The following is a 13,562-nucleotide window of genomic DNA, read 5'->3' as shown; positions in this document are numbered from 1 at the left end:
GGGCCACCATCTAGTATATATATATTGTGACAGAGTCACTGGTATGGTATATGAGGGGGGGTATGTGGCGCACAGGTTGCTAGCCTGTGTGAACTGAAACCAGTAGACTTTCTGCCAGCATGTTATATGCTGGTGGGTTAACTCACTTAAACGGCATGGTTTTAGGGGAATGACATAGAGATGGGAGGAACGTCATTCCCCATACCTCCACCTCAGGTTGTGGCTGAGCATCGTTTAAATGTTCAGTCCTGTTTTTTTTTCTTTGAGTTGTGTTTGGAGAGGCAAGGTCTCCAGACTGGACAGCCATAGCTCAGGAGGGATCTGAAGGCTGGATATAACCTGTGTGTGCGACTCGCACACACATATATGGACTGTGCTATAGTTTATCTTTTGTTTTGTTGTTTAACCAAGTAAGGCTGTATTTATTTTGCTGGGGTTCAGAGCGTTATGCTGTTAATAATCCTGCACAGAAAACCCGGGTTCCTGAGTCTTCTTCTGGAAGTGGCCGAGCGAGTCGTCCTACCACAAAATATACAGTGGTAGCCAAAAGTATTGGCACCCCTGCAATTCTGTCAGATAATACTCAGTTTCTTCCTGAAAATGATTGCAATCACAAATTCTTTGGTATTATTATCTTCATTTAATTTGTCTTCAATGAAAAAACACAAAAAGAATTGTCCTAAAGCCAAATTGGATATAATTCCACACCAAACCTCAAAAAGGGGTGGACAAAAGTATTGACACTGTTTGAAAAATCATGTGATGCTTCTCTAATTCGTGTAATTAACAGCACCTGTAACTTACCTGTGGCACCTAACAGGTGTTGGCAATAACTAAATCACACTTGCAGCCAGTTAACATGGATTAAAGTTGACTCAACCTCTGTCCTATGTCCTTGTGTGTACCACATGGAGCATGGAGAAAAGAAAGAAGACCAAAGAACTGTCTGAAGACTTGAGAAACCAAATTGTGAGGAAGCATGAGCAATCTCAAGGCTACACGTCCATCTCCAAAGACCTGAATGTTCCTGTATCTTCCGTGCGCAGTGTCATCAAGAAGTTTAAAGCCCATGGCACTGTGGCTAACCTCCCTAGATGTGGACGGAAAAGAAAAATAGACGAGAGATTTCAACGCAAGATTGTGCGGATGGTGGATAAAGAACCTCGACTAACATCCAAACAAGTTCAAGCTGCCCTGCAGTCCGAGGGTACATCAGTGTCAACCCGTACTATCCGTCGGCGTCTGAATGAAAAGGGACTGTATGGTAGGATACCCAGGAAGACCCCACTTCTTACCCCGAGACATAAAAAAGTCTGGCTGGAGTTTGCCAAAACTTACCTGAGAAAGCCTAAAACATTTTGGAAGAATGTTCTCTGGTCAGATGAGACAAAAGTAGAGTTTTTTGGGAAAAGCATCAACATAGAGTGTACAGGAAAAAAAAGAGGCATTCAAAGAAAAGAACACGGTCCCTACAGTCAAGCATGGCGGAGGTTCCCTGATGTTTTAGGGTTGCTTTGCTGCCTCTGGCACTGGACTGCTTGACCGTGTGCATGGCATTATGAAGTCTGAAGACTACCAACAAATTTTGCAGCATAATGTAGGGCCCAGTGTGGGAAAGCTGGGTCTCCCTCAGAGGTCATGGGTCTTCCAGCAGGACAATGACCCAAAACACACTTCCAAAAGCACTATAAAATGGTTTGAGAGAAAGCACTGGAGACTTCTAAGGTGGCCAGCAATGAGTCCAGACCTGAATCCCATAGAATACCTGTGGAGAGATCTCAAAATGGCCGTTTGGAGAAGGCACCCGTCAAATATCAGGGACCTTGAGCATTTTGCCAAAAAAGAATGGTCTACAATTCCAGCAGAGCATTGTAAGAAACTCATTGATGGTTACCGGAAGCGGTTGTTCGCAGTTATTTTGGCTAAAAGTTGTGCAACCAAGTATTAGGCTGAGGGTGCCAATACTTTTGTCTGGCCCATTTTTGGAGTTTTGTGTGAAATGATCAATGATTTGATTTTTGCTTCATTCTCTTTTGTGTTTTTTCCTTGCAAGCAAATTAAATGAAGCTAACAATACCAAAGAATTTGTGATTGCAATCATTTTCAGGAAGAAACTGAGTATTATCTGACAGAATTGCAGGGGTGCCAATACTTTTGGCCACCACTGTATTTATGTACCTGCATACATGACTAGCATACAAATATTTTCTGTACAGTCATGGCCAAAAGTATTGAGAATGAGACAAATAGTAATTTTTCCAAAGTTTACTGCTTCATTTTTTGTAATGGCAATTTGCATATACTCCTGAATGTCAAAGAGTGATCAGCTTAACAGCAATTACTGTACTTGCAAAGTCAATATTTGCCCAGAAAATGAACTTTAACCCCCAAAACACATTTCAACATCATTGCAGTCCTGCCTTAAAAGGAGCAGCTAACATCGTTTTAGTGATTGATCCATTAACACAGGTGTGGGTGTTGATAAGGACAGGGCTGGCGATCAATCAGTCATGATTAAGTAAGAATGACATCACTGGACACTTTAAAAGGAGGCTGGTTCTTGGTATCATTGTTTCTCTTCAGTTAACCATGGTTATCTCTAAAGAAACACGTGCAGCCATCATTTCACTGCATAAAAATGGCCTAACAGGGAAGAGTATCGCAGCTACACAGATTGCACCTCTGTCAACAATCTATCGCATCATCAAGAACTTCAAGGAGAGAGCTTCCATTGTTGTCAAAAAGGCTCCAGGGCGCCCAAGAAAGACCAGCAAGCGCCAGGACCGTATCTTAAAACTGTTTCAGCTGCGGGATCGGACTACCAGCAGTGCCGAGCTTGCTCAGGAATGGCAGCAGGCTGGTGTGAGTGCTTCTGCATGCACTGTGAGGCGGAGACTCTTTGAGCAAGGGCTGGTTTCAAGGAGGGCAGCAAAGAAGCCACTTCTCTCCAGAAAAAACATCAGGGACCGACTGATATTCTGCAAAAGGTACAGGGAGTGGACTGCTGAGGACTGGGGCAAAGTCATTTTCTCTGATGAATCCCCTTTTCGATTGTTTGGGACATCTGGAAAACAGCTTATTCGGAGAAGAAGAGGTGAGCGCTACCACCAGTCTTGTCTCATGCCAACTGTAAAGCATCCTGAAACCATTCATGTGTGGGGTTGCTTCTCAGCCAAGGGAATCGGCTCACTCACAGTCTTGCCTAAAAACACAGCCATGAATAAAGAATGGTACCAGAATGTCCTCCAAGAGCAACTTCTCCCAACCGTCCAAGAGCAGTTTGGCGCCCAAAAATGCCTTTTCCAGCATGATGGAGCACCTTGCCATAAAGCAAAGGTGATAACAATATGGCTCATGGAACAAAACATAGAGATTTTGGGTCCATGGCCTGGAAACTCCCCAGATCTTAATCCCATTGAGAACTTGTGGTCAATCATCAAGAGATGGGTGGACAAACAAAAACCAACAAATTCTGGCAAAATGCAAGCATTGATTATGCAAGAATGGACTGCTATCAGTCAGGATTTGGTCCAAAAGTTGATTGAGAGCATGCCAGGGAGAATTACAGAGGTCTTGAAGAAGAAGGGGCAACACTGCAAATATTGACTTGCTGCATTAACTCATTCTAACTGTCAATATAACCTATTGGTACTCATAATATGATTGCAATTATATTTCTGTATGTGATATAAACATCAGACAAACACTAATAAAAACCAGAGGCCAGCAGATCATGTGAAAATATAATTTTGGTGTCATTCTCAAAACTTTTGGCCATGACTGTATATATATGCACATTTGGGGCACTTCCCTTTACAAACTGTATGGCATTAAATATAACATACTCTACTCTGCTTTATCGCGAATGACAGTCCTCTGTAAAGTATCCAGATGACCCTATTATTGCATTTAGTATTTGTCTCACTGAATTTTGTTTTATTTAATATTAGATAAACCATGGTTAAACCCACAATATGTAGTGAATAAGATATTATGAATATGGTGGTCTAGCAACCGACATACAAAAAAAACCTTTCCAAGAGTAAAAGGTTATTATTAGAGATGAGGAAATATTTGAATTTTACTCAAATTTTACAAAAATCAGTATTCACCAAAATGCAGATTTTTTTTTGTAAATTGCTTCAGCACGGACTCTGCAAGTTACCGGCTGCTGGCTTCCATTTTCCTGATTGGTAAAGGGCTATCAAAAGGTTAAAACATTTTAAAATGACTTATACTCCCCTTACAGCTTTAATGAGGCCCGCGATGCTTGGTGCATACATGCACAAGTTCACAGTTCACGTCATGACGTTGTGATCTATGACGTGTTTGCACAGGACTCTGCCAGGCCTCATCGGCACTCTGCCAGGCCTCATCAGAGCCTGCAGTCCCAGCTCAGTAGGGGAGGCACAGGGATTTCAGTACAATCATCAGACATCAGAAGATGCTTTGAAGACCAGGCAGGTGACGGTGAGTTGCAGAGGGACCAGTGAGGTGAGCAGTGAGTATAAGAATTTTTCTTACTTTTTTCATATTGTGGTTATTATGCTTTGGTGTCTCCTCAGACCATTACCTTCAGGGACAATATGCTTCTTCCAGCATCTCCTCTCTTTCTTACTCTGTGGTTTTGCAACAGACTCTTTGGCCATCTTCGCTGTGATCCATTGGCTTTCAACACAGAGTAGGGTTCTGACATTACGTCATGACTTTACATTGCACGTCCAGGCTCCGGGCGATGCAGGTCGTGACGTCAGAGGCCTACATGAGACCAGCAGCACAGGTGCAGAGTGAAAATGTCCGGAAAAACAGAGGAAGGAGGAATGAAGAGGACAGGTAAGCAGCAAGGTAACTATTAATGTCTTTGTTTGTAAACCCTACATTTATTATGCTCTGGGGTATCTTGAAGAATCATGAGGAACATTTTATTCACATTAAATAACTTTAATTTGAATTGAATTTTGAATTTCTTTGACAAATTAGAGACAATTGCCGAATTTGATTCTGAACTGATTTGCTCATCTCTACAAAGAACATAATAAATGATAATCTAGTCATAATTGAGGTAATGGGAATTTATGGATAACAAGATAGAGAGAACAGCTATCTAAAGTGACCGTCGTGTCCATTTCAGATAAAGAAAAATTAAACACACCAGCCTAGTAGACAGAAAAATCAAGTGTAAGGATTTGATAGTAAAAGCATCTCAATAATAATCCGAGCTGTATCCCGCAGCTCCTGGATCCAACACTAGACCTGTAATTAGACACCTATCATAGACTTTCTGTAAATCTTATGGGGCAGACAGGTCTTTGGTTCCCCTCGGGTATCAGGATCAGTGATAAGCGAGCATGCTTGTTTCTCGAGATTTTTTAGCATGCTCGGATGTTTTCCGAGTATCTTCAGCGTGCTCAGGTGTTTTGTTTGAGTCACTCCGTGCTCATGATTTGCGACTGTTTGACAGCTTTAATACATGTGAGCAATGCCTGTTTCTTAGACCTGGGTTAACAGAACATAATCTCTCATTACTAATTAGGATCAGTTGGCACTGCTTCCTCTATACCACCAATTGTTTTGACTCTGCCAACGGTCTAACATGTAAGTGGTAGTAGGGGAATGTGGAAATGGTTTTCTGTATTATATTTGTACAAGACTTTTTGCAAACTACCGTATTTTTCGGACTATAAGACACACCGGACCATAATACGCACCTAGGTTTTAGAGGCGGAAAATAAAAAAATAAAAATGTAAGCAAAAAATGTGGTCATGATGGACTTTTAAGGGGGAGGGGGTCTTCTGCTGACACTGGTATAGGGGTAATGTCCCCCAATTCTGACAATATCCCCCATCCTGGTATATATGCCGCCCCCCTTCCTTTTATATGTGGTCCCCATCCCCATCCTGGTATGCCTGGCATCCCTCCATCCTGGTATGCTTGGCACCCCTCATCCTTATCCTGGTATGCATGGCACCCATCATCCCTGTCCTGGTATGCATGGCACCCCTAATCCCTATCCTGGTATGCATGGCACCCGTCATCCCTGTCCTGGTATGCATGGCACCCATAATCCCTATCCTGGTATGCATGGCACCCATCATCCCTGTCCTGGTATGCATGGCACCCCTCATCGCTGTCCTGGTATGCATGGCACCCCTAATCCCTATCCTGGTATGCATGGCACCCCTCATCCCTGTCCTGGTATGCATGGCAACCCTCATTCCTGTCCTGGTATGCATGGCACCCCTAATCCCTATCCTGGCATGCATGGCAACCCTCATCCCTGTCCTGGTATGCATGGCACCCATCATCCCTGTCCTGGTATGCATGGCACCCCTAATCCCTGTCCTTATCCCCATCATGCTGCACATTAAAAAAAAAATAAACACTCCTGCTCACCTCTTTTCTCTCCTCCAGCGCTGCATCCTGTCTGCCTGCACTGATCTCTCCATGTGAGCCGCGCATGACGTCCCTGCTATACGTGGCTCACATGGAGAGATCAGCTGCCAGAAGTCACTGCTCCCCACGCCCGGTCTGTGTGCTCGGGGAGCAGTGACTTCACTCTCCTTCATAGCCGGCAGACAGCGGAGCCGCGCTGCGGCTGCTGCTGCTGCCGGCTATCTCCTCTGCCCGCTTATTAAAGGGCATGAATATTCACCCTCTCCCCACGCCCATGGGCGTGGAGAGAGGTTGAATATTCATGCCCTTAACAGCGGGCACAGGAGATAGCCGGCAGCAGCCGCAGCGCGGCTACACTGTGTACCGCTATTAAGGAGCATGAATATTCAGTGCTCCCCATGCCCCATGGGCATCAGGAGCACTGAATATTCATTTTCTTTAGCAGCGTGGACAGTGTAAGCTGCAGCGGGTGGCCGCTGCCTCCTGTGCCCCGCTCCTCCACCTATACCGCTCCCCCCACACCACACATAAATATACACACCCCTCAACATTCGGACTATAAGACGCACCCCCCATTTTCCTCCAAAATTTTGGAGGAAAAAAGTGCGTCTTATAGTCCGAAAAATACGGTACTCACAAGGAAAGTGTTAATTTAGGTCTTCTGTAATTTTTGTTGTCCAGGCTGATAATTGTCTAAAGAAAGTTCTTTTCCAAAATCTAATTTCAACAAAATTAAATCTTTGGATTAGCCTAATCTGAAGAACCTAACAAATAAATTGTAGAAGAAGAATGAGCTGAAGCTGAAGGTTGCATAAGGGATGAAAGAGGAATAGGTACTGCAGGCTTCCTTCTGTCCTTATGACTAGCATACGGGTCTGGAAAGTAGATCTGAGTTTTACTTTTTTTGATGATTAATAAAAGTCTGTCAGCCTAAAATGACAGTTCAAACCAAGCACAGGTGCACCCTTGACATAGCCAAACTGTTCAGTGAATCTAGTTGTTTCACAACTATCTCCACTTTCCTCTTCTTTAATTTAAAGATCTAGCATTACAGGAGCCAAAGAAGGACAGCAATAGATAAAAGGGGCATTGAACTGCTTGGCCATGTCAAAGGCTCATTGAGGACCTGTGTTTGGTTTGAATAATTATTTTGCTTAATCAATTGGACCCAGTACAAAATCTTATTGCAACTGTTTTATTACTATCATAAGAATTTTAATTTAAATTTAAAAAAAATCCTCGCTATGATTTATATTGATATCATGCTTTATTAAGGACTTGATTTGCGGTGTTAAGCAACAGCCTAATAAAAATCTTTATTCCCAGATCTCAGACTATGTAAGGTTTCCAAACAAGCTGGTGAAGTGGTACCATATTCATTTAATCTATGAACACATTCACTGTATTATATTTTATAACAATCCATTTCATAGTATAAACTAACAGTCAATTATGTAGAATCAGTGTGACCTTTACTCTGCTCATGGGTAGTGTTGAGCATTCCGATACTGTAATATCGGGTATCGGCCGATATTCGCGGTATCGGAGTTCCGATACTTTTACAATATCGAATACCGGAATCGGAAGTTCCCATAATGCCTGCGCTCTGCAGTGTCTCTGAAGGATGACAAGCTGGATGGCAGCGCTCAGCTGCGATCCAGCCTGTCTTCAGAATGCCATCCCAGCGTGGGAGAATTCTCCTGATTGTTTAAAAGCCTGCGGGCGGTAAAAAGCCGCCGGCTTTTAAACAATCACGCAGCCCCATACTGCTTCCCCGCAGCCTCCCACCCCGATCCTCCGCTCCCCCCATCCTGATAGTAAGTTAGGACCGGGCGGGGAGTGCAGCACCAGGGAGCGGGGAGAGAAGGACACGGGCGGGGAAGCCGGCAGAGAAAACACTTCACCACGGCTTTCCCGTTCTGTGCTGCGCTCAAATGAACAGCTGAGGTATCAGGTGATGCTGATCAGCTGTTCATTTGAAGTAGCCGCGGTGCCCTCAGAGGGTTCATGTGAGTTCATGCTTGACTGCATTGCATGAACTCACATGAACTTTCCGACGGCCGCACAGGTCAGCCTCACCTCCCAGACCATCAGACCCGTCATGATTAGTGTGTGCGTGCAGGCAGACATAGGCCGATGTGACACTACTACTCCCATCGGCCTATGTCTGTCCCCCTTACACTTGTGCCAGCAGGATCAGCTCGATGGGAGCAGTAGTTTCCATCAGCCTGATCCTGCTGTTTAAACTGCCCCATGTGTTATTTTTGCCCCTATACATCTTTTATTTTTTTAGGCCCCCATATATATTTGTTTTTGGTCCCCAATAATTTTTAAATACATGTCATTGGTGGCCAGTGGTTACCTAAAATAAATTAGTTCATACATTACCTGTCCCCGCCGATCGCCACCTAAAATAAAGTAAAAAATAAAAAACTACACCTATACTCACCTAGACACCTAATTCCCCGAAGCCATCGATCTCCTGTAATAAGATATAAAATAATAAACCACAACCTTATCCTTACCCCTCCGTAGTAGTCCACGAGTGTCCCACGATGATCTCCAGTTTAGAGCAGCCACATAAAATGTGACCGCTCTGAACCGCTGCCGCCGCTAGAATGACAGCATAAGCGGGTTCGCCGGAATTCAGGCAGCGCTGCTCCGGTTAGCTTCTTTACGGCCCTGCTGTACCGTGAGAAATTCCCACGGTACAGCAGTGCCGTAAAGGAGGTCTCCGGAGCTGCGCTGACTGAATGCACTCCGGTGACCTCAGTCAGTGGCTCCCGCTGCCGGGAGCGGACGTGTTCCCGGCAGTGTGAGCTTACAGCAGCCATGCACAGCTGTCACGATCTCCAGATGTGACAGCTGTGCATGGGAGATCAGCGCAGGAACGTGGACAGGTAACTATTTTTTTTTTAGTAAACTAAGGATTAAATAAAATGGTGTGTTTTATTTCAAATAAATTATTTTTTTCTGGGTGTAGTGTGTTTTTTCTTTTTAACACTTTGTAGGTTAGTAATGGGGGTGTCTTATAGACGCCCATCATTACTAACCTGGGCTTCATGGCAGCTGGAGCTGACATGAACCCCTGCCCTATTACCCCTTGCCACCGCAACAGGGCAGCGTGGAAGAGCGAGGCTAAGTGCCAGAATTGGCGCATCCTATGGATGCGCCATTTCTGGGGCGGCTGACGGCTGGTGTTTCTAGCCTGGGAGGGGGCCAATATTCATGGCACCCTTCCTGGGCTATTAATATCAGCCCCCAGCTGTCTGCCTAGCCTTTGCTAGCTATTAAAATAGGGGGGACCCCACGTCATTTTTTTGGGGGGTCCCCCATTTTAATAGCTAGTAAAGGCTAGGTATTCAGCTGGGGGCTGATATTAGTAGCCTGGGAAGCTCCGTGGGTATTACCCCCTTCCCAGGCTTCAAACATCTGCCCCAGCCGTCTGTTTAACCTCCGCTAGAGACTAAAATTATGGGGGATCCCACGCCAATTTTTTTTTTAATAAATCCTTTATTTTAACACTAAATGACACTTGAGGGGTTAATAAAGATGCCGTCCCTAAATTATTATTTATTTTTTAATTAATTTTTCCCAAAAATTTTGACGTGGGCTTCGCCATATTTTTGTATGCCAGCAGGTACAGCATCCAGGAACGGGCGGCCCCCAACTCCTAGCTGCCTATTTGTACCTGGCCGGACACAACAATATAAGGAAGCCCTTTTTATTTTTTATTATTATTTCATGAATTGCATGAAATAATTAAAAAAAAAAAATACGTGGGGCTTCGCCCTATTTTTGTGTCCAGCCAGGTACAACTAAGCAGCTTGGGGCTGGAATCCACAGCGCAGGGTGGCCCAAGCTTTGTGGACCCCCGTGCTGCGAACTGCAGTCCGCATCCACCCCAAAAAATGTCGTGTTCATAGAAGCGCCATCTTCTGGCGCTGTATCCAGCTCATCCAGGGGCCTGGTGCGGTGGCTCACTGGGTAATAAAGGGGTTAGGGCCAGCTTTGTATTATCCCTAAGCCTGAAATTCATGGGGTCACGCCAATATTAGGCTATGTGCCCACGATGCAGAAATGAAGCATAAATTTTCCGGAGTTCAGACAGCGCTGCTCCTGACCGTGGGAAATTCCCACGGTACAGCAGGGCCGTAAAGGAGGTCACCGGAGCTGCGCTGACTGAATACACTCCGGTGACCTCAATCAGGGGCTCACGCTGCCGGGAGCGGGCGTGTTCCTGGCAGTGTGAGCTTACAGCAGCAATGACAGCTGTCACATCTCCAGATGTGACAGCTGTGCATGGGAGATCAGCGCAGGAAGGGGGACAGGTAACTATTTTTTTTTTATTAAACTAAGAATGAAATAAAATGGTGTGTTTTATTTCAAATAAATTATTTTTTTCTGGGTGTAGTGTGTGTCTTTTCTTTCTAACACTTTGTAGATTAGTAATGGGGGTGTCTTATAGACTCCCATCATTACTAACCTGGGCTTCATGGCAGCTGGCGCTGACATGAACCCCACCACTATTACCCCCTGACACCGCACCAGGGCAGTGTGGAAGAGCGAGGCTAAGTGCCAGATTTGGCGCACAAATAGGCTGTGCCAAATCTGGGGCGGCTGAGGGCTGATTTTATAGCCTGGGAGGGGGCCTATAACCATGGCCCCTTTCTAGGCTATTAATATCAGGTCGCAGCTGTCCACCTAGCCTTTGCTGGCTCCAATTTATAGGGGGACCCTATTTTTTTTGGTTTTGGGGGGGGTCCCACCTGTAGAATGGGCTGTAAAGCCTAAGCTAACTGCTGCGGACTGATATTAATAGCAAGGGAAGGGGCCATGATCCTTGGCTACTTCCCAGACTATTAAATCAGCCCTCAGCTTTCCCTCTTTTCCTTAAAAATACGCGTGAGCCCACTTTTTTTTTTTTTTTTTTTTATATTGATTAGGGGTTGGACTAGGAAATGACATCAAATTGGCCTTTTTTTTTTTTTTTTTCTTCACTAACTTTATTTGTCTTCAAAAATGCTTCAAAAACGCGTCAAAAACGCACATAGAATCCGAATGCGTTTTTCTGGCAAGGAGATTCGGAAATGGTCAGGAAAATTTCTGCTTCATTTCTGCATCGTGGGCACATAGCCTAATATTGGCGTGACCCCATGAATTTCGGGCTTAGGGCCAGCGGATAATACAAAGCTAGCCCTAACCCCTTTATTACCCAGTGAGCCACCGCACCAGGGCCCTGGATGAGCTGGATACAGCGCCAGAAGATGGCGCTTCTATGAACGCGATATTTTCTGGGGTGGCTGTGGACTGCAGTTCGCAGCAGGGGGGTCCACAAAGCTTGGGCCACCCTGCGCTGTGGATTCCAGCCCCCAGCTGCTTAGTTGTACCAGGCTGGACACAAAAATAGGGCGAAGCCCCACGTATTTTTTTTTTTAATTATTTCATGAAATTCATGAAATAATAATAATAAAAAAAAGGGCTTCCCTATATTGTTGTGTCCGGCCAGGTACAAATAGGCAGCTGGGATTTGGGGGCAGCCCGTTCCTGCCTGCTGTACCGGCTGGCATACAAAAATATGGCGAAGCCCACGTCAAAATTTTTGGGAAAAATTAATTAAAAAATAAATAATAATTTAGGGACGGCATCTTTATTAACCCCTCAAGTGTCATTTAGTGTTAAAATAAAGGATTAAAAAAAAAATTGGCGTGGGATCCCCCATAATTTTAGTCTCTAGCGGAGGTTAAACAGACGGCTGGGGCAGATGTTTGAAGCCTGGGAAGGGGGTAATACCCACGGAGCTTCCCAGGCTACTAATATCAGCCCCCAGCTGAATACCTAGCCTTTACTAGCTATTAAAATGGGGGACCCCCCCAAAAAAATGACGTGATGTCCCCCCTATTTTAATAGCTAGCAAAGGCTAGGCAGACAGCTGGGGGCTGATATTAATAGCCCAGGAAGGGTGCCATGAATATTGGCCCCCTCCCAGGCTAGAAACACCAGCCGTCAGCTGCCCCAGAAATGGCGCATCCATAGGATGCGCCAATTCTGGCACTTAGCCTCGCTCTTCCACGCTGCCCTGCTGCGGTGGCAGGGGGTAATAGGGCTGGGGTTCATGTCAGCTCCAGCTGCCATGAAGCCCAGGTTAGTAATGATGGGCGTCTATAAGACACCCCCATTACTAACCTACAAAGTGTTAAAAAGAAAAAACACACTACACCCAGAAAAAAATAATTTATTTGAAATAAAACACACCATTTTATTTAATTCTTAGTGTACTAAAAAAAAATAGTTACCTGTCCACGTTCCTGCGCTGATCTCCCATGCACAGCTGTCACATCTGGAGATGGTGACAGCTGTGCATGGCTGCTGTAAGCTCACACTGCCGGGAACACGTCCGCTCCCGGCAGCGTGAGCCACTGACTGAGGTCACCGGAGTGCATTCAGTCAGCGCAGCTCCGGAGACCTCCTTTACGGCACTGCTGTACCGTGGGAATTTCTCACGGTACAGCAGGGCCGTAAAGGAGCTAACCGGAGCAGCGCTGCCTGAATTCCGGCGAACCCGCTTATGCTGTCATTCTAGCGGCGGCAGCGGTTCAGAGCGGTCACATTTTATGTGGCTACTCTAAACTGGAGATCATCGTGGGACACTCGTGGACTACTACGGAGGGGTAAGGATAAGGTTGTGGTTTATTATTTTATATTTTATTACAGGAGATCGATGGCTTCGGGGAATTAGGTGTCTAGGTGAGTATATGTGTAGTTTTTTATTTTTTACTTTATTTTAGGTGGCGATCGGCGGGGACAGGTAATGTATGAACTAATTTATTTTAGGTAACCACTGGCCACCAATGACATGTATTTAAATTTTATTGGGAACCAAAAACAAATATATATGGGGGCCTAAAAAAATAAAAGATGTATAGGGGCAAAAATAACACATGGGGCAGTTTAAATAGCAGGATCAGGCTGATGGGAACTACTGCTCCCATCAAGCTGATCCTGCTGGCACGAGTGGACGGGGGACAGACCTAGGCCGATGGGAGTCGTAGTGTCACATCAGCCTATGTCTGCCTGCACGCACACACTAATCATGACGGGTCTGATGGTCTGGGAGGTGAGGCTGACCTGTGCGGCCCGTCGGAAAGTTCATGTGAGTTCATGCAAT

General features: G+C 45.2%; 1 protein-coding gene across 2 annotated transcripts in view; it reads left to right on the top strand.

The window, feature by feature from the left end:
- The window catches only part of GABRB2 (gamma-aminobutyric acid type A receptor subunit beta2), a 444,575-nt gene that overhangs the window by 211,594 nt on the left and 219,419 nt on the right, over nt 1-13,562 (top strand). The window lies entirely within an intron of this gene.

Source organism: Phyllobates terribilis, unplaced genomic scaffold, assembly GCF_046119375.1.
Source record: "Phyllobates terribilis strain yellow unplaced genomic scaffold, ASM4611937v1 Scaffold_10__3_contigs__length_209671492, whole genome shotgun sequence".
Classification (NCBI taxonomy): Eukaryota; Metazoa; Chordata; class Amphibia; order Anura; family Dendrobatidae; genus Phyllobates; species Phyllobates terribilis.
This window is presented reverse-complemented; position numbering and strand designations above follow the sequence as displayed.